General features: G+C 47.6%; 2 pseudogenes; both read right to left on the bottom strand.

The window, feature by feature from the left end:
- Positions 1-1,209: 1,209 nt before the first annotated feature.
- On the bottom strand, positions 1,210-2,752 carry LOC123048538 (crocetin glucosyltransferase 3-like; annotated as a pseudogene).
- A 16,629-nt stretch (positions 2,753-19,381) lies between these two features.
- LOC123055585 (crocetin glucosyltransferase 3-like) lies at positions 19,382-21,084 on the bottom strand (annotated as a pseudogene).
- Between the last annotated feature and the right edge of the window lie 3,785 nt (positions 21,085-24,869).

The following is a 24,869-nucleotide window of genomic DNA, read 5'->3' as shown; positions in this document are numbered from 1 at the left end:
GGGCGCGGATCTCCTCAAGGCGCCCTGTACGTTCGGTGCATTGTACGACGAGCGTCTGTACTATGTAAAAAAAATACAAAATGATGTTTTGTTGGACCGATAACATAATTGTTGTGCTTTTATGGATTCAACTCAACTCACCGGTGCAGCCATTTTACACTCACTTGCCCCCGAATTATGAACCTCAGCTCAAGTATCATATACAGCTTGATCTGATAATACACGAAAAATCTCATGATTGAACAGTAGGGGCGGAAATTGGTAGTGGATATTCATATTCGAGAAAATGCATATTCGTATTCATATTCGAGAAAATGCATATTCGTATCTGAAACATCTGCATTCGAACTAAAATGGAATTGGAAATTACCCGTATCAGAATTTATTTAAAAAAATAAATATGATATGAGATTTTGACACAAATATGGATATGGAAGTGGATATATCCGTACCCGAATTATTCTAGATTATGAGAGGTAATTTTTGAAATTCTAGCCCCAACATGCTAATTATCCAATATAAAAGCCAAATAAGGAGTCAAACTTTACTCTTTGTATGATCAAGAATTGTTATGCATTACAGTAGTGTTTAATTGTTTATTCATAAATCTGTTTATCATTATCTTATTGTAGGTTGCAGCTGATCGGACCGTAACGTATATCCCATCATCGCGTACGTGCCATCGCGTCCAAGAACCTCCGGGTCACTCCCAGCGATGACTTCTCGCCGTCGCCGTCCCTCGCCGCGTCGATCACCTCCTTCATCTCCGCGGCCTTCCGCCTCATTGCGGCGCGCACTCCGGACGTCTCGCCGAGCACCCTCTCCACCGCCTCCGCCACCTCGTCCCTCGTCACGGCCGCCATGGCGCCGCGCGCCAGCTGATGTTAGTACTAATCTTGATGCATGTAAGTAATTGGTTAGTGAATCAATTAGTCTGGTCCGTGCGTGCCGTTGGGTGGGCTAGGTAGACGGACATGCATGTGTTAGTGCGTGCGTGGGAAGCGGTCAAGCTGGTAGTGGCCAAGTGCAGCAGCAGGCCTGTGGGATGTGCGTGCGTGCGCGTTGTCTGCGGAGGCGCTGCGTGGCCAGGCTTCAAAGCCGGCTGGATTAGTCCAGGTTGTTAGCCAGCGAGGGGTGCGTCAGGTGAGCACCCGGGTATAAAATCCCCCACAGTGTATCGATGTAAAGTGCGTCGGCATGAGTCGTGTGTATATGAGTCAGTGTGTAGCCATGTAACCATTGTAAAGAAGAAAAGAATTGAGCCGTTCGTGCGCCCGTGGCCGGCGTTCGTGCGCCGGCCGAAAAACCTCGTCCACTGTTCTTTTTCTTCCACCTTCATTCAAGTGAGAGGAGAGGTAGCTAGAGGGCTACGGTTCCAACACACGCACACACCCATCTCCTCCGACAGCAACTTGGCGTTGTAGAACTGCTCCGCCAAGAGCGGCCACCCCACCATCGGCACGCCCCCGGCGAGGCTTTCCTGTGCCGAGTTCCACCCGCAGTGCGTCAGGAAGGCGCCCGTGGCCGGGTGCGCCAGGATCTCAACCTGCGTTGCCCAGCACTGCGCCACCAGCCCGCGCCCGGCAACCTCTATCCTCTCCGCGAACCCGTCCGGAAGGCCCGATCGACGACGGTGACTCGCTGCCGTTCACGTCGGCGGCGGGCTGGACCACCCACAGGAACTTGTGTCCACTCTTCTCGAGCCCCATTGCCAGCTCCGTCGCCTGCGACGCGGAGATCATGTACAGCGACCCGAACGACACGTACAGCACCGAGCCTGGCGGTTGCTTGCCGAGCCAAGCCAAGATGGGGCTACTCGTTGTCGCCTTCTCCGGCAATGCCGATCTTGCTGCCCGGAGCAGCGGCCCGACCGGGAATATCGGGACATTGTTGAGCCATTGCCTAAGCATGCTTAATCCCGTTGGCTCGAGCTTCTCGGCGGTGTTGACGAGCAGCGCGTCGGCACGGGAGAAGGCGGCGATCTGCCTGCGGATGAAGGTCGACCACGCGTCGCCGCCGTCGGCCGCCGCGAGGTGATCGGTGAGCTGCGAACGGTGGACGCTGATGTCCGGGAAGCTCGGGAGGAGGAAGCACTCGTCATCGTCGTCGTTGGGGACAAGCGGGACGCTGTTCCAGAGCGAGAAGTAGAGCGCCGAGCCGTAGCCGCTGCTGGTGAGCACGACGGAGTGCGTGACGCCGGGGTCGCCGCGTGCGACGTCCACCGTTCAGGCCAGGAACATGTCCGCCACGACGTGCACGTCGGCGAGGGGGTCGGAGCGTCTGAGTTCCACGATGAACTGGTGGAACGCCGGGCGGAGTGACTCGGAGGCGTGGAAGAGGTCGATGAGCTGCTGGAAGGAGCGGACGCTGGCATTGGCGGGGCTGAAGGGGAGGGCGTGGACGGCGATGCCTTCGTCGTCGAGGTGGGCGCGGAGGGATTCGGCCGTGCAGGAGGTGGCGACGAAGGTGACCCGGGCGTCCGGCCGGCAGCGGCGCACGAGGGCGGCGAGGCAGCGGAACGGCGCGAGGTGGCCCTGAGCCATGAACGGGAACAGCACGACGTGATAAGCGCGTCGGCGGTGATCGGTTTCAGCTGCCATGGCGATCGAATCGGCGGTTAGCTTGGTTTGGAAGAGAAGATCAGAAGAGGGTAATAAAAGCTCTCTCGGAATGGGATGCTCTCAGTCTCAGCGGTCAGCGCTCAAAGTATTTTATTGGTGCGGTACCCGCGTGTCAGTCGCTGAACGTGCAATTTCTTATCTACTCCTCCGTCCGAAAATACTTGTCATCAAAATGAATAAAAAAGAATGTATCTAGATGTATTTTAGTTCTAAATACGTCCTTTTTTCATTTTAATGATAAGTATTTTCAAGTATCATCCTGGGCTGCCTCCGTGGCTTGTTCACTGCCGCATGTCTGTCACGTGTTCCCATGCACACGCAGTAGCAAATTCACTGCGCTGTCAGTTGTCAGACAATTAAGCATCTTGCCTTTCACGTTTCACGTGGGTGAATTATATATGGCCAAGCTAGTCTTTGCTTACATCATCTCTAGCAGACGTGCTAAATTACCAACCCGTAAAATCGATTCACGGTTCGCCTTAAATGAATTTTAAGCAGAAAAGATACCGTAGGATGTTTTTAAATTTTTCTATAAACTTGGTCAAAATATATGAAGTTTGGACTTGAAAAATCTTATACGCATATTGTACCTTGAAACCGAAGGAGTATACTGGTTATGAGGATCATTTTGTGAAAAGTTACATCCTTTGTTGATGAGCATCTTTAGATGGAACTCATAAGCGCACGAGTCATATAAATTTGTCGACTTATTATCAAAAGAATCGATCTCCTTTTATAATATGGATTCACACAAGTATTGCAATAGATCTATTTACAACCTAATGACAATCTCGACTCGCATCACAAGAAGTCTTCCATCCTTCAACACAAGTCATGGCTGAATTTCCGCCGCTCCAGAGGAAGGGGAAGAAATTTGACACCATTGGTACTCTTGCAATAACCAATTAATGAGGTCCATGGTTGGTCGAGGAGTCACCAAGTCGTAAACTAATATAAGAGCGTTTAAAATACTAAAGTAGTGATCTAAACGCTCTTATATTAATTACAGAGGGAGTATGTTACAAAGATATCTGGTCAGAATCAAATATATGACAAGGTTGCCAAGACATTGTGATTATCCTTGACCAAGAAAATAAGGTATAGCTCTTCAGATTTTTGCCATTTTGGGAAAGCTGTTGCCAAATGTGCCAAGGTGCTAGAACTGTCTACGTCAATTTTTCTGATCTTTTCGTTTTTAAGTAGAGTAGTTGTTATCTAATATAGTAAGGTGGAGAGATTTACATAGATGAAGAAAATATAGAACAAATTTTGGTGCATAGCGAATGACCATCTCGAAGGGAAAGTGCTTGTCGAAGCACCAGATCTGGGTGTTTTTTGTTCTCGTTTTTGTACCTGAGGTTCAGAAACTCGTTTTTTTATTTATAAAAAGGCGGATTTTATTAGCTCATAATGAAGCATCAAGAGGATACAAACACAATAAGCACACACCCGGCCTCTGCATAACTAGGATGCACACAACCAACACCAATGCACACACACAACATGTCAGCAAATAGCAAAGTCACATGCGACCAAAGCTATGCGTAGGCGATGAAAAATTAAAACCCAAGTGATCATATCCACGATCGGCAAATTACGACAATGACCATATCCGCACCAACTATCTCATGACACCACATGGACAACGAATTTCTTCAACAGCAAAGCCTTCAGAAAGGGAACGGTGCTCAAGCACCGTCGTCACCGGATCCAACAACAAATGCTAGAATCTAGATTTTCACCGTGGAGAATCAGTCCGAGCATAACCGAGCAATGCCTTCAACAAGGTAACAATGTAAGAAAAACATCGTCATTGCCAGGTATACCAATTGGCCACACCTAGGCTTTCACCCCGGAGCTTGAGACCGGGTGCACACGTAGCACCACCATCAAAGTCACTCATGTGTTGTCGCCACCACTTCTCCACAATCCAAACAACTACATGCGATGTGATTGCTGTCGTTGCACAATCATTCCTTTGCGTCAAGTCGCTGCCCATTATTTGCACCTCACCGTCGAAGTCAACCATTAGCCTGGAAAAAAGACTTTTCGATGACCGTCGACATCGTGGAGCCGTAGGAGTCGCTGCAGCACACAGCCAATTGGATGTGGATCACCGCAACCAAGCTGTCCAGATCTGAATCAAGGTAGTCACATCGGATCGATCATGAAGGACGCCGAAGCTGCGGCTGCCAGACAACATACCTGACCACCGCGCCGTCCGCATGGACGAGGATTTCTGGACTCCCGCGTGGTCACGGCAGCAGTGAGGGCCGCGATTGTTGGAAATATGCCCTAGAGGCAATAATAAATATGTTATTATTATATTTCCTTGTTCATGATAATCGTTTATTATCCATGCTAAAATTGTATTGATAGGAAACTCAGATACATGTGTGGATACATAGACAACACCATGTCCCTAGTAAGCCTCTAGTTGACTAGCTCGTTGATCAATAGATGGTTACGGTTTCCTGACCATGGACATTGGATGTCGTTGATAACGGGATCACATCATTAGGAGAATGATGTGATGGACAAGACCCAATCCTAAGCCTAGACACAAGATCGTGTAGTTCGTTTGCTCAGAGCTTTTTCTAATGTCAAGTGTCATTTCCTTAGACCATGAGATTGTGCAACTCCCGGATACCGTAGGAATGCTTTGGGTGTACCAAACATCACAACGTAACTGGGTGGCTATAAAGGTGCACTACAGGTATCTCCGAAAGTGTCTGTTGGGTTGGCACGAATCGAGACTGGGATTTGTCACTCCGTGTAAACGGAGAGGTACCTCTGGGCCCACTCGGTAGGACATCATCATAATGTGCACAATGTGACCAAGGAGTTGATCACGGGATGATGTGAGTTACGGAACGAGTAAAGAGACTTGCCGGTAACGAGATTGAACAAGGTATAGGGATACCGACGATCGAATCTCGGGCAAGTAACATACCGGTAGACAAAGGGAATTGTATACGGGATTGATTGAATCCTCGACATCGTGGTTCATCCGATGAGATCATCGAGGAGCATGTGGGAGCCAACATGGGTATCCAGATCCCGCTGTTGGTTATTGACCGGAGAGTCGTCTCGGTCATGTCTGCATGTCTCCCGAACCCGTAGGGTCTACACACTTAAGGTTCGGTGACGCTAGGGTTATAGAGATATTAGTATGCGGTAACCCGAAAGTTGTTCGGAGTCCCGGATGAGATCCTGGACGTCACGAGGAGTTCCGGAATGGTCCGGAGGTAAAGATTTATATATGGGAAGTCTTATTTTGGTCGCCGGAAAAGTTTCGCACTTTATCGGTATTGTACCGGGAGTGCCGAAAGGGGTCCAGGGGTCCACCAGCCCCGGGGGGGCCACATGGGCTGTGGGGGGTGCGCCTTAGCCTATATGGGCCAAGGGAACCAGCCCCAAGAGGCCCATGCTCCAAGAGATAAGATAAACGGAGAGTCCTAAAGGGGGAAGGCACCTCCGAGGTGCCTTGGGGACGAAGGACTCCTCCCTGGCCGCACCCTTCCTTGGAGGAAGGGCCAAGGCTGCGCCCCCCCTCTCCCTTGGCCCTATATATAGTGGGGGGAGGGAGGGCAGCAGCAATCTAAGCCCTGGCGCCTCCCTCTCCCTCCCGTGACACATCTCCCTCCTCCCGCAGCGCTTGGCGAAGCCCTGTTGGAATCCCGCTACTTCCACCACCACGCCGTCGTGCTGCTGGATCTCCATCAACCTCTCCTCCCCCCTTGCTGGATCAAGGAGGAGGAGACGTCGCTGCTCCGTACGTGTGTTGAACGCGGAGGTGCCGTCCGTTCGGCGCTAGGATCATCGGTGATTTGGATCACGACGAGTACGACTCCATCAACCCCGCTCTCTTGAACGCTTCCGCTCGCAATCTACAAGGGTATGTAGATGCACTCCTTCCCTCTCGTTGCTAGTAAACTCCATAGATTGATCTTGGTGATGCGTAGAAAATTTTGAATTTCTGCTACGTTCCCCAACAGTGGCATCATGAGCTAGGTCTATGCGTAGTTACTATGCACGAGTAGAACACAAAGCAGTTGTGGGCGTTGATGTTGCCAATTCTTCTTGCCGTTACTAGTATTATCTTGATTCGGCGGCATCGTGGGATGAAGCGGCCCGGACCGACCTTACACGTACTCTTACGTGAGACAGGTTCCACCGACTGACATGCACTAGTTGCATAAGGTGGCTAGCGGGTGTCTGTCTCTCCCACTTTAGTCGGATCGGATTCGATGAAAAGGGTCCTTATGAAGGGTAAATAGAAATTGGCATATCACGTTGTGGCTTTTGCGTAGGTAAGAAACGTTCTTGCTAGAAACCCATAGCAGCCACGTAAAACATGCAACAACAATTAGAGGACGTCTAACTTGTTTTTGCAGGGTATGCTATGTGATGTGATATGGCCAAAAGGATGTGATGAATGATATATGTGATGTATGAGATTGATCATGTTCTTGTAATAGGAATCACGACTTGCATGTCGATGAGTATGACAACCGGCAGGAGCCATAGGAGTTGTCTTAATTTATTGTATGACCTGCGTGTCACAGAAAACGCCATGTAATTACTTTACTTTATTGCTAACCGTTAGCCATAGTAGTATAAGTAATAGTTGGCGAGACAACTTCATGAAGACACGATGATGGAGATCATGATGATGGAGATCATGGTGTCATGCCGGTGACGAAGGTGATCATGCCGCGCCTCAAAGATGGAGATCAAAGGCGCAAGATGATATTGGCCATATCACGTCACTTTATGATTTGCATGTGATGTTTGTCATGTTTACATCTTATTTGCTTAGAACGACGGTAGCATAAATAAGATGATCCCTGACTAAAATTTCAAGAGACGTGTTCCCCCTAACTGTGCACCGTTGCGAAGGTTCGTTGTTTTGAAGCACCACGTGATGATCGGGTGTGATAGATTCTAACGTTCGAATACAACGGGTGTTGATGAGCCTAGCATGTACAGACATGGCCTCGGAACACATGCAAAACACTTAGGTTGACTTGACGAGCCTAGCATGTACAGACATGGCCTCGGAACACAAGAGACCGAAAGGTCGAACATGAGTCGTATAGTAGATACGATCAACATGGAGATGTTCACCGATAATGACTAGTCCGTCTCACGTGATGATCGGACACGACCTAGTTTGACTCGGATCATGTATCACTTAGATGACTAGAGGGATGTCTATCTGAGTGGGAGTTCATTAAATAATTAGATGAACTTCATTATCATGAACATAGTCAAAAGGTCTTTGTAAATTATGCCATACGCTTTAGTTCTACTGTTTAAGATATGTTCCTAGAGAAAATTTAGTTGAAAGTTGGTAGTAGCAATTATGCGGACTGGGTCCGTAAACTGAGGATTGTCCTCATTGCTGCACTGAAGGCTTATGTCCTTAATGCACCGCTCGGTGTGCTGAACCTCAGCGTCATCTGTAGATGTTACGAAACATCTGACATACACGTTTTGATGACTACGTGATAGTTCAGTGCGTAATGCTAACGGTTTAGAATTGTGGCACAAGAGACGTTTTTTTTGAAACGTCGCAGAACATATGAGATGTTCCGAAGACTGAAATTGGGATTTCAGACTAGTGCCCACGTCAAGAGGTATGAGACCTCTGACAAATTTCTTAAGCCTGCAAACTAAGGGAGAAAAGCTCAATCGTTGAGCATGTGCTCAGATTGTCTGAGTACTACAATCGCTTGAATCGAGTGGGAGTTAATCTCCCAGATGAGATAGTGATGGTTCTCCATAGTCACTGCCACCGAGCTAGTAGAGCTTCGTGATGAACTATAAATATCAAGGATAGATGATGATCCTTGAGCTGTTCGCGATGTTTGACACCGCGAAAGTAGAAATCAAGAAGGAGCATCAATTGTTGATGCTTAGTAAAACCACTAGTTTCTAGAAGGGCAAGGGCAAAAGGGATACTTCATGAAACAGCTAGTCATTTGCTGCTCTAGTGAAAAATCCCAAGGTTGAACCCAAACCCGAGACTAGGTGCTTCTGTAATGAGGGGGACGGTCACTGAAGCGGAACTACCCTAGATACTTGGTAGATGAGAAGGCGGGCAAGGTCGACAGAAGTATATTGGATATACATTATATGAATGTGTACTTTACTAGTACTCCTAGCAGCACCAGGGTATTAGATACCGGTTCGGTTGCTAAGTGTTAGTAACTCGAAATAAAAGCTGCGGAATAAATGGAGACTGGATAAAGGTGAGATGACGATGTGTGTTGGAAGTGTTTCCAAGGTTGATGTGATCAAGCATCGCATGCTCCCTCTACCATCGAGATTGGTGTTAAACCCAAATAATTGTTATTTGGAGTTTGCGTTGAGCATAAACATGATTGGATTATGTTTATCGCAATACGGTTATTCATTTAAGGAGAATAATGGTTACTCTGTTTATTTGAATAATACCTTCAATGGTCTTGCACCTAAAATGAATCTCGATCGTAGTGATACACATCTTCGTGCCAAAAGATATAAAATAGTAATGATAGTTCCACATACTTGTGGCACTACCATTTGAGTCATATTGGTATAGAACGCATGAAGAAGCTCCATGTAGATGGATCTTTGGACTCAGTCGTTTTTGAAAAAATTGAGACATGCAAACCATGTCTATTGGTATATATATGCATGAAGAAACTCCATGCAGATGGATCGTTTGGACTCACTTGATTTTGAATCACTTGAGACACGCAAATCATACCACATGGGCAAGATGACTGAAAGGCCTCGTTTTCAGTAAGATGGAACAAGAGAGCAACTTATTGGAAGTAATACATTTTGATGTATGCAGTCCAATGAGTGCTGAGGCATGCAGTGGATATCGTTATGTTCTTACTTCACAGATGGTTTGAGTAGATGCTGAGTGTATTTACTTGATGAAACACAAGTCTGAATTATTGAAAGGTTCAAGTAATTTCAGAGTGAAGTTGAAGATCGTCGTGACAAGAGGATAAAATGTCTATGATATGATCATAGAGATATCTGAGTTACGAGTTTGGCACACAATTAAGACATTGTGGAAAGTGTTTCACAATTAATACCGCCTGGAACACCATAGTGTGATGGTGTGTCTGAACATCATAACTGCACCCTATTGGATATGGTGCATACCATGATGTCTCTTATCGAATTACCACTTTCGTTTATGGGTTAGGCATTAGAGACAACCGCATTCACTTTAAATAGGGCACCACGCAATTCCGTTGAGACGACACCGTATGAACTATGGTTTAGAGAAACCTAAGCTGTCGTTTCTTAAAAGTTTGGGGCTGCGACGCTTATGTGAAAAAGTTTCAGGCTGATAAGCTCGAACCCAAAGCGGATAAATGCATCTTCATAGAATACCCAAAACAGTTGGGTATACCTCCTATTTCAGATCTGGAAGCAAAAGTAATTGCTTCTAGAAACGAGTCCTTTCTCGAGGAAAAGTTTCTCTCGAAAGAATTGAGTGGGAGGATGGTGGAGACTTGATGAGGTTATTGAACCGTCACTTCAACTAGTGTGTAGCAGGGCACAGGAAGTTGTTCCTGTGGCACCTACACCAATTGAAGTGGAAGCTTATGATAGTGATCATGAAACTTCGGATCAAGTCACTACCAAACCTCGTAGGTCGACAAGGATATGTACTACTCCTGAGTGGTACGGTAATCCTGTCTTAGATATCATGTTGTTAGACAATACTGAACCTACGAGCTATGGAGAAGCGATGGTGGGCCCATATTCCGACAAATGGTTAGAAGCCATGAAATCCGAGATAGGATCCATGTATCAGAACAAAGCATGGACTTTGGTGAACTTGCCCGATGATCGGCAAGCCATTGAGATAAATGGATCTTTAAGAAGAAGACGGACATGGACGGTAATGTTACCGTCTATGAAGCTCGACTTGTGGCAAAGAGTATTTTCACAAGTTCAAGGAGTTGACTACGATGAGATTTTCTCATCCGTAGCGATGCTTAAGTCCGTCGGAATCATGTTAGCATTAGCTGCATTTATGAAATCTGGCAGATGGATGTCAAAACAAGTTTCCTTACCAGTTTTCGTAAGGAAAGGTTGTATGTGATACAATCAAAAAGGTTTTGTCAATCCTAAGGATGCTAAAAGGTATGCTAGCTCCAGCGATCCTTCCATGGACTAGAGCAAGCATCTCGGAGTCAGAATATATGCTTTGAGGGAGTGATCAAAGTTTTTGGGTTTATACAAAGTTTGTTAGAAACTTGTATTTACAATAAAGTGAGTGGGAGCGCTACAACATTTCTGATAAGTATATGTGAATGACATATTGTTGATCCGAAATGATGTAAAATTTCTGGAAAGCATCAAGGGTTGTTTGAAAGGAGTTTTTCAAAGGAAGACCTGGATAAAGCTGCTTACATATTGGGCATCAAGATCTATAGAGATAGATCAAGACGCCCGATGATACTTTCAAAGAACGCGCACCTTGACATGATTTTGAAAGAGTTCAAAATAGATCAGCAAAGAAGGAGTTCTTGGCTGTGTTACAAGGTGTCAGTATTGAGTAAGACTCAAGACATGACCACAGCAGAAGAGAGAGAAAGGACGAAGGTCGTCCCCTATGCTTTAGACGTAGGCTCTACAGTATGCTATGCTGTGTACCACACGTGAAGTGTGCCTTGCCATGAGTTGGTCAAGGGGTACAATAGTGATCCGGGAATGGATCACATGACAGCGGTCGAACTTATCCTTAGTATCTAGTGAACTAAGGATTTTCTCAATTATGGAGGTGAAAAGGAGTTCGTCGTAAAGAGTTACGTCGATGTGAACTTTGACACTAATCCGGATGACTCTGAGTAGTAAACCGGATTCGTATAGTAGAGCAATTATTTGAAATGGCTCCAAATAGCGCGTGGTAGCATCCACAAGATGACATAGATATTCGTAAAGCACACACGGATCTGAAAGGGTCAGACCCGTTGACTAATAACCTCTCTCACAAGCATAACATGATCAAATCAGAACTCATTGAGTGTTAATCACATAGTGATGTGAACTAGATTGTTGACTCTAGTAAACTCTTTGGATGTTGGTCACATGGTGATGTGACCTGTGAGTGTTAATCACATGGTGATGTGAACTAGATTATTGACTCTAGTGCAAGTGGGAGACTGTTGGAAATATGCCCTAGAGGCAATAATAAATATGTTATTATTATATTTCCTTGTTCATGATAATCGTTTATTATCCATGCTAAAATTGTATTGATAGGAAACTCAGATACATGTGTGGATACATAGACAACACCATGTCCCTAGTAAGCCTCTAGTTGACTAGCTCGTTGATCAATAGATGGTTACGGTTTCCTGACCATGTTCATTGGATGTCGTTGATAACGGGATCACATCATTAGGAGAATGATGTGATGGACAAGACCCAATCCTAAGCCTAGACACAAGATCGTGTAGTTCGTTTGCTCAGAGCTTTTTCTAATGTCAAGTGTCATTTCCTTAGACCATGAGATTGTGCAACTCCCGGATACCGTAGGAATGCTTTGGGTGTACCAAACGTCACAACGTAACTGGGTGGCTATAAAGGTGCACTACAGGTATCTCCGAAAGTGTCTGTTGGGTTGGCACGAATTGAGACTGGGATTTGTCACTCCGTGTAAACGGAGAGGTACCTCTGGGCCCACTCGGTAGGACATCATCATAATGTGCACAATGTGACCAAGGAGTTGATCACGGGATGATGTGAGTTACGGAACGAGTAAAGAGACTTGCCGGTAACGAGATTGAAAAAGGTATAGGGATACCGACGATCGAATCTCGGGCAAGTAACATACCGGTAGACAAAGGGAATTGTATACGGGATTGATTGAATCCTCGACATCGTGGTTCATCCGATGAGATCATCCAGGAGCATGTGGGAGCCAACATGGGTATCCAGATCCCGCTGTTGGTTATTGACCGGAGAGTCGTCTCGGTCATGTCTGCATGTCTCCCGAACCCGTAGGGTCTACACACTTAAGGTTCGGTGACGCTAGGGTTATAGAGATATTAGTATGCAGTAACCCGAAAGTTGTTCGGAGTCCCGGATGAGATCCCGGACGTCACGAGGAGTTCCGGAATGGCCCGGAGGTAAAGATTTATATATGGGAAGTCTTATTTTGGTCGCCGGAAAAGTTTCGCACTTTATCGGTATTGTACCGGGAGTGCCGAAAGGGGTCCGGGGGTCCACCAAGGGGTCCACCAGCCCCGGGGGGCCACATGGGCTGTGGGGGGTGCGCCTTGGCCTATATGGGCTAAGGGAACCAGCCCCAAGAGGCCCATGCGCCAAGAGATAAGATAAACGGAGAGTCCTAAAGGGGGAAGGCACCTCCGAGGTGCCTTGGGGACGAAGGACTCCTCCCTGGCCGCACCCTTCCTTGGAGGAAGGGCCAAGGCTGCGCCCCCCCTCTCCCTTGGCCCTATATATAGTGGGGGGGGGGGGACGGAGGGCAGCAACAATCTAAGCCCTGGCGCCTCCCTCTCCCTCCCGTGACACATCTCCCTCCTCTCGCAGCGCTTGGCGAAGCCCTGTTGGAATCCCGCTACTTCCACCACCACGCCGTCGTGCTGCTGGATCTCCATCAACCTCTCCTCCCCCCTTGCTGGATCAAGGAGGAGGAGACGTCGCTGCTCCGTACGTGTGTTGAACGCGGAGGTGCCGTCCGTTCGGCGCTAGGATCATCGGTGATTTGGATCACGACGAGTACGACTCCATCAACCCCGTTCTCTTGAACGCTTCCGCTCGCGATCTACAAGGGTATGTAGATGCACTCCTTCCCTCTCGTTGCTAGTAAACTCCATAGATTGATCTTGGTGATGCGTAGAAAATTTTGAATTTCTGCTACGTTCCCCAACAGCGATGACCTGGGCAGACCGAGCTTCCCGGCGCCGGCCATTTGCCGGATTACCACTAGCCGCCGGTCATGCCCGTCCCAGGGCCCCTCCCGCACATCACGGATCAGGGGCAGCGGATCCAGATCCTTGGGCAGGACCTTGGGCGCGGGGTTCAGAAACTCTTGAAATGTTGATATCATGTTATCCAATTGAGAACTGGAGGTCAGGTTAATGGTACCGGATGAAAACATAATTTGGAGAACAGACCCAGTGAGTACACATGAAAACAACCCTAGTGAGTTTACATCGCTTGATCGTTGACCATTGAATATAGCTACCGCTGCTTCCTCTGTAGTTTGTGGAGGATTTTCTTGTGGTTCTTTCTTCCTTTTTGTGATTCATTGTGATTCTATCCCCTGTAGGTTTCAACATGGCATGCCACCTGAGTTGTTTCTAGATTCCTACTACCTTCTAAACGAGTATATTGTGGGTATAAAGAACGTCCTTAGCTGTGAACCTATGCTGATTAAAGTACGTCATCGGCAGAGACCGAAGAGCAGGTGCATCATGATGTGGTAGCCAATGCCGTGGTGGTGTTCACAGCGGGGGCTAACAAACCAGTTGGAGAGGGAGGTGACCCTGGGATAGAACCGACTCCAAAGAAGAAGAAGCCTACTCCCACCAATTCAGAGAGCTCGGATAGTTCGGCGGCGGCTGCGAACCAGCCCCGCCGGGGACAATGAGTTGTTTGAGCTGGAACTGCCGGGGGCTTGGGAACCCCGGCGTAGTTCGCAAGCTTCGCAACATTGTGAAGCAAGAAGGGCCCGATCTCCTGTTTGTTATGGAGACGAAAATTCTAGCGACAAGAGTTGAAAGCTTACAGAATCTGCTAGGTTTCTCAAGCTGCTATGCAGTTAGCAGTAGGGGTCTGAGCGGAGGTATTGGCATGTTTTGGACCTCGAACCTGGATGTGGAACTGAAAAATTACAGCACCAGCCATATTGATGTAATGGTGCAGAAGAAATACGATGTCAGAAAGCAGTGGCGTGTAACGGGATTCTATGGAGCTCCGAGAGTGGAAGATCGTTGCCACAGTTGGAGATTCCTGAGAACACTTTTTGCTATCCAACATGATGCGTGGATGTGCATTGGAGACTTTAATGAGACCCTTGTTGGCTCAGAGCACTTTTCTAGAACCCCCAGACCAGAATGGCAGATGCGGGCGTTCCGGGAAGTAACAGACGAGTGTGCACTCTCTGATTTGGGATGGTCAGGGATGGAATACATGTGGGATAATATGCAGCCGGGACGATCCAACGTGAGAGCCCGGCTTGATAGAGCTTTCGGAAATTCCGCTTTCATGCAGATGTTCTCGAATGTGAGGATCAGACACATTGTCACAACGGAATCTGATCACTGTTTTGTTCTCGCGGACTTGCGAGACAACCTCCCGTCGACTGCACCCAGAGGCCCTAAGCCCTTCAGATACGAAGATATGTGGCAAACACATATGGACTACGATAAACTGATTCTGGATTCTTGGCAAAAGGGTGCAGGTCGAGCTGGACTGCACGGTATAGCTCAGGCTCTTAACTCGCTGCAAGGCAAGCTTGCTGCTTGGGGGCGAAAGAGTTTGGGTGTTTGTCACGCAAGATAAGAAAGCTGCGCGAGCAGTTGACCCGTCTGCGTGGTCAATCATTAAGGAGGGGGCCATCAGATGAAGAGAAAGCAGTTGCGAAAAAGCTGAAATGAGTACTGCGTCAGGAAGAAATATGGCTCCGACAGAGATCGCGAGTCCCGTGGCTACGGGAAGGCGACCAGAATACGGGCAATTTTCACGCCCAGGCAGCCCAGCGCAAACGAATGAACAAGATAGAAAAACTCGTTCGGGCTGATGGAACAGTTTGTAATACGCTGGAAGAAGACCGCGCGGAGGTTCAGGCCTTTTATGAACAACTATATACCTCGCAAGGCTTCAACCAGATGCAAGAGCTTCTGGATGTTGTACCCCCTCGGGTTACGCCCTTGATGAATGCTGAGCTTGAAAAACCATACACGGAAGAGGAGGTCCGTAGAGCTCTCTTTCAGATGGCCCTGTCGAAGGCCCCCGGGGTGGATGGATTTACGGCAGGGTTTTATCAGCGCCACTGGAATTTGCTCAAAGATGATATCGTTCCAGCTGTGCTTGATTTCCTAAATGGGGGAGAATTGCCGACAGGGATGAATGACACGTCTATTACTCTCATACCGAAGGTACGCTTCCCACAAAGAATCACCCAATATCGCCCTATATCGCTCTTTCCGGTTTTATACAAGATCGCTACCAAGGCAATCGCTAACCGTGTTCGTGAGTGTCTAGATGATATTGTTGGTGCTGAACAGAGTGCTTTCGTCCCCGGCCGCCTGATAACTGACAACTTTCTTATTGCACATGAGAATGTGCATGCAATGAGGAGAAGGAAAAAAGGGGGCAATTCAGTGTGAGCGATCAAGTTAGACATGATGAAGGCCTATGACTGTGTCGAATGGCACTATCTGCAGGCCATCATGCTCAAACTTGGATTCGGTGTGGAGTTTGTTCGCCTTGTCATGAAGTGTGTTCCCTCAGTCAGATTCTCAATCCGTGTCAATGGCGAGCTTCTTCCTTTCTTTTCCCCATCAAGGGGCTTAAGGCAGGGATGCCCAATGTCTCCGTACCTCTTTTTGCTGTGTGCGGAAGGCCTTACATCATTGCTGAATCGTTTCGGTGGAGAAGATGCAGACAAAGGTATAAGGGTCAGCTATCGCTCGCCCTGGATCAACCATCTCCTCTTCGCGGATGATAGTTTAATTTGCATGCAAGCCAAGGAGCAAAGTGCTCAAAGATTAAATGAGATCTTGAGAATTTATGAAGAAGGCTCGGGCCAGGCGGTTAATAAAGAGAAGAGCTCGATCTACTTTAGCCCAAACACTCCGGCTCCGGATAAGTTGCTGCTGAAACAAACACTGAATATTTCAGTGGAAGCATTCAGCGAACGCTACCTTGGTCTACCTACCGCCGTGGGTAGGATCACAAGCGGCACGTTCGATCATATTGGGGAAAGGATCCGAAACAAGCTCCAAGCAGGGTCAGAATGATTGATTTCTTGTTCTGGATGGGAAGTATGAATCAAGGCGATCGCCTAAGCCATCCCCATGTTCAGTATGAGCTGCTTCAAGTTAACAAAGAAGGTATGCAAGAGCCTGGCCTCTTGCTTAGTGAAATATTGGTGGAGTAGTTCCCTTGATCGCCGATCTTTGCACTGGAAGGCATGGGACTCTCTATCTAAGCCGAAAGCGCAGGGTGGGATGGGTTTTCGGGATCTTGAGATGTTCAACACAACTCTCCTCGGGAAACACGGATGGTGACTACGGACAAACCCAGAATCCCTTTGCGCTCGAGTTCTTAAAGGAAGATACTACCCCACTTGTTATTTTATGCAAGCCACAGCTCCTCGTTGTTCCTCTTCAACTTGGCGCGCTATAGTCGCTGGGAGGGATGCCCTGCAGATTGGTCTTCTCAAACGGATAGGAGACGGCTCTAAGGTCTCCATTTGGCATGACAAATGGATCCATGGCACTTTATCTATGACGCTGGTCTGTAACATTGGCAATGCTCAGTTGAATGTGGTGGCAGATCTCATTGACCCCAGTAACTAGTCATGGAGGGCTGATGTGGTTCGTGAAAATTTCATACCCCCAGATGCAGATACTATTCTCAATATTCCATTGAGGCAGGGAGGAGGTGATGATTCTTTGGCATGGGCTTTTGAAAAACCGGGTTGCTACACTGTAAGATCAGCGTATCGTGCTCTAATGACTCGCAACGAGCAGCTTGCTCTAGAGGAAGGGACGACTACTGAATCTTCAATGACAGACAAACAGTTGTGGTCTCGTTTGTGGAAGCTCAAAGTCATACCATGAGTGAGAGTCTTCTGGTGGAGGGTACTACATGGCATTCTCCCAGCAGAAGCAACTCTTAAACACCGTCATATTGCTACGGTTAGTACATGCAAAATATGTCTTCACACTCAAGAAGACATGATGCATGCCCTACTGGATTGTTCTCATGCCATGCAGTTTTGGGATGCAACCCCCGAGTGGTTGAACATCATAAGGCCGGTACTGCACCCACTAACCTGGTCAAGGGATATCTTGTGCGATCATATGTTCTCAGAGTCAGAGAGAGCTATTCTAGTGACTGTTATGTGGACGATTTGGACCTCACGGAACAACATCACCCACGACAAAACTGCATACAACCCTATACAGTCTCTGAAAAGGGTAAGGGAGTCGCTAGCACTTGAGCTGCCTCGTGATCACGCCCGAATTCTGCCCGACCATGGTTGGCGCCCACCTGAGTTGGGCTGGATCAAAATAAACACCGATGGAAGTGTTGCGATGGATGCAAGGAGGGGGGGGGGAGGGGGAGTAGCTCGGTCCCGATCATCCCTCCTCGCGGCATGGTGCAAACCCTACCCAGGGGTCACGGACCCGCTCATAGCTGAAGCTCTTGCTATACGCGATGGAGTCATCTTCGCACATCTTAGGGGCTATGCACAAGTGGTCCTGGAGTCTGATAATTTGGAGATTGTGAATCTCTGGAACTCGCGTCACACCTCTCGTGCGGTGGTGGCGCCTATCTTTTCTGAAATTGGGGAGCATGTTCCTTCTTTTAAGTCTTTTGTAGTTCAGCATGTCGGTAGGGCAGCCAACGTCCCTGCTCATCTTTGTGCGAAGCAAGCGAGCACTTTAGATGTTACAGAGTGTTGGCTTGACACTACCCCAAGTTTTCTTGTAACTAGCCTCTTAGCAGATTCTGTTGGAGGTGTTGATGTTGAATAAAGAGCTCCCGGTTTACCCGCAAAAAAAGTACGTCACCGGACACTGTTTCCTTGAGCACACGTACGGACGTCGTTCATGAACCTCGGCATCATGCCCGGCGTTGATGGTTTTATCTGGTAAGGCATACCTGTGGACACAAAGAACACACTGACCGCGTGTCATGGAAATTTGGAGAGCAGACTTTGTGCTCGGTTGCTGCAAGAGCACAACACACGTGTCAGCTTAAAAAAAAGAATTTCAACATACGTTTTGTGACAGATGTTATTGTGTCGACTTTGTTTCTCCAAATTTAAGAAAAAAGATCTGTTCATTTTTTATATATTTTTGATGTGCAAGGCAGGAGCTCCGTAGAGAGAGAAAAAATACAGAGGTTACCAACTTATAAAGGAAACTGACCAACAAACATTCAACAATAAGAAAAATAGAAAGAGAAATAAGCTGCTGATGCCAACCCAAACAGACCACCACCACCCAACGTGACCTCATCCCGGAATGATCGTAAACAAGATATTCGGAGACCCTTCAAGAAGGTAACGACGCCCGAGGACACTTCCGCCATAGGCATCGGCCCCCGTCGATCAAAAAGCATTCGGTAAACCCCGCTCACGATCACCCCACCGAAACCCGGGATAGGTTCGGCCAATCCAACAACCTCCAACACCACATCACCCCCATCCAGTCATGTCCCAATGGAAGGAAGTACTCTTCAACAATGCCTCAAGGAGGATGACACCCACGGGTACCATCATCGCTGGCAATGAACCCCGCCAAAGAACATGGCTTTCACCTAGAGCCTGCTTATGCCTTGCCATATGTGACCTTGGGGAGGAGCCAGGCCGCAGCGAACCTTGCGAGATCGAGTCACGGCTCCACTTGAATTCCTCAACGGTGAGTCAGACCAAAAGGAAAGGAATGACGCCAACGGCCACATCACCATGGTGGACTTCCTGCAATGAAGCTAGCACCACTTCTACTACTGTAGCAAGGGCTCTGGAAGCCACATCACCACGCGCCAGCTCCAAGCACACCCCCATTTCTTCCACTAGCAACTAGGCATTGTAAAACTGTTCCGCCGAGAGCGGCCAGCCGACCATCGGCACGCCCGCGGTGAGGCTCTCCTGCGCCGAGTTCCACCCTCAGTGCGTCAAGAAGGCACATGTGGCCGGGTGCGCCAGGACCTTCACCTGCGGCGCCCAGCACCACGCCACCAACCCACGCCCGGCAACCTCCATCCTCTCCCCGAACCCGTCCTGAAGGCCTGACGGCGGTGACTCGCTACCGTTCACGTCGGTGGTGTGCTGGACCACCAACACGAATTTGTGCCCGCTCTTCTCCAGCCCTATTGCCAGCTCCATCGTCTGCGACGCGGAGATCGTGTATAGCGCTGTGTTTTGATTTTCAGCCGAAAAAAGTGGATTTCGGCCGAATTTCGGCCATCTCGGCCTGGGCGAAAAGTATATTTAGGCCAAAATTGCTTAAATTTTGGTCAAATTGCAGTCAAAATTTGATCAAATTTCAGCCGAAATTTTTGAAAATGGCCGAAATTCGGCCATCTCGGTTTAGGGCGAAAAAAAGCTCAAACCGAAAATCAAAACACAGGTATAGCGACCCGAACGACACGTATAGCACCGAGCCTGGCGGTTGCTTGTCGAGCCACGCCAAGATGGGGCTCCCCAATGTCGTCTCCTGCGGGGACGACGAACTTGCCGCTCGGAGCAGCGGCCCGACCGGGAATATCGGGACATTGTTGAGCGATTGCCGGAGCATGCTTAATCCCTTGGGCTCCAGCTTCTCGGCGGTGTTGACGAGCAGGGCGTCGGCGCGGGAGAAGGCGGCGATCTGCCTGCGGATGAAGGTGGACCACTCGTCGCCGCCGTCAGCCATCGCGAGGTGGCCGGTGAGCTGCGAGCGGTGGATGCGGATGTCCGGGAAGCTCTGCAACCGGAAGCATTCGTCGTCGTCCGGGACAAGCGGGACGCTGTTCCAGAGCGAGAAGTAGAGTGCCGAGCCGTAGCCGCCCGTGGTGAGCAAGACGGAGTGCGTGACGCCGGGGTCACCGCGGGCTACGTCCGCCGTCCAGGCCAGGAACATGTCCGCCACGACGTGCACGTAGGCGCGGGGGTCGGAGCGTCTGAGGCCCGCGATGAACTGGTGAAACGCCGGGCGGAGGGACTCGGAGGCGAGGAAGAGGTCGATGAGCCGCTGGGAAGCGCCGACGGGGCTGATAGGCAGCACGTGGACGGCGATGGCGTCGTGGTCGAGGTGGGCGCGGATGGACTCGGCTGCATCGACGGTGGCTACGACGGTGACGCGGGCGTCGGGGCGGCAGCGGCGCACGAGGGCGGCGAGGCAGCGGAACGGCGCGAAGTGGCCCTGCGCCATGAACGGGAACAGCACGACGTGATCAGCGCGTAGGTGGTGATCGGTTTCAGCTGCCATAGCGATCGAATCGGTGATGGCCGGCGGCGGTCAGTGCCGGTGATCCAATTGGTCTGATCTCGCGGGTTAGTTTGGATTGGAAGAGAAGAGGGTTTTATAACATCTCTACAAACTGTGAGCTCCCTCGAGATCTGATGGCGGCGCATCCCATCTCTCATCTCTCGTCGTGGGCTGCTCCCTCCGTGTATTTTACTGGTTCGGAGCCCGGGTGTCAGCCGCTATACGTGCAATCTCCCATCTCTCATCGTGGGCTGCTCCGCAGCCTACTCACCGCCCCATGCCTGTCACGTGACATCTTCCCATGCACACGCAGTTGCAAACTCACTGCGTTTACAGTTGTCAGACAACTAAGCATCTACTTTGTTTGGCCGAGGATCTGATGATCCAAAATATGATTATTGCTTTGGACTCCAGACAAGTTATCAACGACATCCAGAAGAACAGTAGTGGTGTTTATGAAGCTATCATTAGTGAAATTAGACATAGAGCCTTTTCGAATTGTAATTTCATGTTTGAAGGTAGAGCATCTAATAGTGATGCAGATAGGTTACCCAAGTTTTCACATTCTCTGGATCCGGGGCGACACACATGCTTGGTCGAACCCCATATGATCCTATTTGTATCCCACATCATGTGAAATTTGATCAATAAAGCTTGGTTTAACCCCAAGATCCTATTTGTATCCCTCACATCCGCGACCTTCTCCCGACGTGATCTAAGCTTGACAGGTGGAAAACGGCCGGATGCACTCGCCGGAGCTAAGAAAAGATTGCGGCGGAGGGGAAGAAGATTGCAGCGGAGGGAGACGGATCTATCCAAGACAGGAACCCTAAAATGACCCCCTCCCCGTACTTATAGCGGCTGGAGGAGGCGGTTTGCGGGCCGCCCGTATATTTTTTATGAGCCGGTGCAAATTTGTTGCTTCTATTCTAGCCTGAAGTAACCCGAAAACACTAAACCACCCGCAAATATATGGGCTGGCGTTGAGATAGCGCATTTGCCAGAGATGCTCTTACCTTAACATATGTTCAAATGGTAAACACACATGGGTACGCATTTTTTTGGCTCGCGGCTCCATGGAGCATAGATTTAAAGAAAAATACAGAATGAGGTTTCAAGCTTAAAAAAATGCTTTACAAGCACATATGGATATTCTTTGTGTAACTTTAAATTGTACTCCCTCCGTCCCAAAATAAGTGACTCAATTTAATACTAATTTTGTACTAAAGTTAGTAAAAAGTTGAGTCACTTATTTGGGGACGGAGGGAATAGTTGTTTTGTGTTCAGGTGTATCTTTGGTTTTCGCCCTACATAAACTGAACTGACCGTATACACTAAAATGATTTTCTCTAACTTTCCTACTTTGCTGGCGCGTGTAGGCATGGGCCCATGTACGACGCTGTCGACGCATACCCGCATAAAACTCAATTCAGTCATGCCTCTGCCTCTCAAAATCACTCTCTGCATTGGTTTTTGTCCCCAAAAGGATTACAATATCTCAACCTAGTCCCCTCCCAACAATGGTGTTAGTACTAATGGCACAAGGCCTAACTATGTCAGCTGTTTGAGAGGTGCTCATGTTGTCTTGAATCTCTAGCACCCAATCTTTTCCTTCTCTGCCTAGGTTCACCCCAGCGCCAGCTGACATTGGTATTCTACCATGAATCCACGCCAGAGGAGCCTAACCCAATTAGTCGGCGCAGAATCAACAAGCCCCGCCACCCCTCACAAAACACATGAAGAAGAATAACCCACACGACCTGACCCTCCCGGTAGCGAACTAGTTTGCCCCCTTCCCCAGAGCGAAATAACCCCATGCGCCGGTATGTCGGGTGCTCATGTCCATTACTTAAGGCATCAAAGTGACCCTACGGCGCATACTAAGTTGTGATCCACTAAAGTCCACTTGATACTTCGCTTGCTGGGCACGCTGGATTTGTTTTTGCTCGTTCCTTTGCTACATGCAGGCTCAGGAAAAAACCAGCTATATTTTTTGTTGTTAGTGTTGAAATAGTTGGTGAAGTTAAAAACAAAACATGGGTTTTACAAAATGTTTGTAGATTTTAATTTTTTTTCAAAAATATCGTGATTTAAAAAATCATGGATTGAAAAAATATCCCAAATTTAGATTTTTTTTATAATTTGGAAATATTCATACTTCTAAAACAATGTTCTTGAATGTCAAAAAATTCATGAATTTAAATAAAGGTTCCTAAATTTTAAAATATTCACCAACTTAAAAATATCATCGAATGTGGGAAATTTGGGTGAATTAATTTTTTTGCGAATTTAAAAGGTCCTGAATTTATCTGAAAATGTTCATAAATTTCAAATGGAAGAGAAGTAAAAGGAAAATAAATAATCAGAAATAAATAAGAAAGAAAAGGGAAAAACAAACTAAAAAAGCAAAAAACAGAAAAGAAAACATGCAAACCAGTAGATGAAAATAAAAAACTGGCCAAAGGAAATTCCTAGAATTTTACCAAAATTGGGATAACCACATTGTACGTTCTCATTTCACTATATTATATATTCTTAGCAGATCTCGTCTCATTATATGAGACCTCCCGTTTGGAAGCCCACACAAAAACAATTATTTCCGGACACATAATACATCGATCCACACTCCCGATTCATGTTGCCTTGTGAAGAGGCTCAAATAAATCCCACGATGGAAAAGTATTAACTACTTGACATGTGTGCCTACAAACATAAAAACAGCGTGTATGCATTCTAAAGGCGTCATTTCCAGGGAGCTTAGATTCTCTAGGGATAATGGCTGCCTGGCTGGCATGTGTGTGTGTGTGTGTGGAGACAAAGAAGTGTAGTAGGAAATCACATTGTGTAACTGCCGGCATGTGTGTGCATCTGTGTGGAGGCAAAGAAGTGTAGTGGGAAATGAGACTGTATAACCGCTGACATGTGTGTGGAGGCAGAGAAGTGTAATCAGCTAACTATTGTATTCTCTCCTCTCTGCTTCTTCCTCTCCAAACACCTGAGGCCACCAGATCTGGCTAGCTCTTCCATCTCGCTGAGACGCTGAGGAAACTTGTATCCAAACCTGATAGAGAGAACTATTGTTCCCTCGTAGTCGTTACACATCGACCGGAAAACGACTACCCGGTCTATTCCTAAGATCAGATGGCCATAAAAGCGTTTTGACTAGAAGCCCTGGACGTGCGGGTACTTCAGCCCCGCGTAAACTTGGAGAGTGACTCCCTCCATCTCATATTATAGTGCACATTGATTTGCATGAAAGTCTATCTACACAAATTTATACCAAATTTATACAAAAATGCATTTATATAGACAATACCAAATATATATATATCATATGAATATATATTTCATGATGAACCTAATGGTATTGATTTAGTATTATATATGTTTCTAATTTTTATATAAATTCGGTCAAAGTTTACAAAGTTTGACTTAAAAAATCTAATAGGCATTGTTCCCTGTGATCGATGGAGTATACTGGTCATGAGGACCATTTTGTGAAGGGTTGTGTCGATGCGTAACTTCAGATGGAACTCATATGCGCATGAGTCATATAAATCAGTCGATTTATTATTCTTTGAGCAATCAATCTCCTTTTATATTATGGATTCAAGCAAGTATTGCAATAGATCCATTTACAGCCTAATGACAATCTCGACACGCATCACAAGAAGCCTTCCATCCTTCATCATGGCTGAATTTCTGCCGCTCCACATGAAGAGAAACAAATTTGACATCGTTGGTACTCCTGCAACAACCAATTAATTAGGTCCACGGTTGGTCGAGGACTCTCACCAAGCATCTGCCCGTAGAGATGGAAATGAACAACTTATCTGCAGCCCCTGGCCTGGGCCTCAACCCGAAACAAGTATGAGAGGCTTTTCTGGGGTTCTAGAAAACCGAGATCAAAGAAGACGTCATCAAAAGATTGAGAAAGCAGAATGCTTCCTATAGGATCTACTAACTTATTATGACCTTTTGATGGTGTTTTCTGATGTTGAGGAGCTAGCGGCCAATAGGCAGTTGAATCCTTTATTGCCAAGAATTATGT

Source organism: Triticum aestivum, chromosome 2D (genome assembly GCF_018294505.1).
Source record: "Triticum aestivum cultivar Chinese Spring chromosome 2D, IWGSC CS RefSeq v2.1, whole genome shotgun sequence".
Lineage (NCBI taxonomy): Eukaryota > Viridiplantae > Streptophyta > Magnoliopsida > Poales > Poaceae > Triticum > Triticum aestivum.
The sequence above is the reverse complement of the archived record's forward strand: the minus strand, read 5'-3'. Positions and strand labels throughout refer to the sequence as shown.